Genomic DNA, 1,015 nt, shown 5'->3' on the forward strand with positions numbered 1-1,015 from the left:
GCTGTGGGAGAGCATCACCAGTAAGCCCCGTTTTCCCAGTGATTCCCAACAGGAGCTCCTGGTTGAGCCTTTGATCATTTATATTTCTGTATAAGTGTTTATTTCCCAATAACTAGATTACCTTCCCTTAACCTGTATTATAGTGTGTAAACTGTTTCTTAGGAAGACATAGTACTGTGGGAGGGGAAAAGCATACTTATGGTAAGCACATGCTTACTGTATAAGTAATAAAAACTGGTTAGTAGAATGTTCTTTTAACATTACTCAACTTTCTAGATGGTACCATTTAGCCTAACATTTTACAATTGCCTGTACCAATGCGCTGAATCTTCCAAATTGAGCAGTCAAACCTGTTTAATCTAGATCACTTTGCAAACTTTATCACATTAGTTGGCTTTTAAAAAATCCCATCAGACTTAATAAGGACATATCCTATAGCTGGTTATCATTTAAATCTTATTATTTGGTCATTTAGATAAACCATGGAGAGATTAATCCTTTCCTTGATGGCGAATCGGGGGGCTTTAAATGTCGGTGGGAATTTGACACGTGTGAGAGAGCACACGTTCTGAAGCAGTTGGCGTGAAAGGGTTAATCAGATGATTTACTCCTTGAGTCCTGTTGAGTATGTCGGCTGCAAAGAAATTGAATGGCTCAGAAATAGTGTACTGTCAAACAAATTAGAAGTATTAGTGTACTTGAAGTTCAAGAGTGCTTCTTAAGATCCACATCGCACTTACTGCTCACTTCTCTTCTGCTCTTCTGAGAAGTACCTGTCAGACACTCATAGCCAGAGGGAAGAACCTTAGTTAGCCGGGCATCCCCTATGTTGTGCCTTCTGATGGGCAGTTAACATGATGCTTTCATATTTTTCAAGGGAAATATTTTAATTACGTCACAAGATGTAAATATTTTTATTGCACAGTTTTTTCAAATTAATACAGAATTTTTTTTTCAGTACTAAAAAAAAGATGAAGAATAGAAACACATGCTTCACAGAAGAAGAAATGCAAGT

This window comes from Mastomys coucha, unplaced genomic scaffold, assembly GCF_008632895.1.
Source record: "Mastomys coucha isolate ucsf_1 unplaced genomic scaffold, UCSF_Mcou_1 pScaffold8, whole genome shotgun sequence".
Taxonomy (NCBI): Eukaryota; Metazoa; Chordata; class Mammalia; order Rodentia; family Muridae; genus Mastomys; species Mastomys coucha.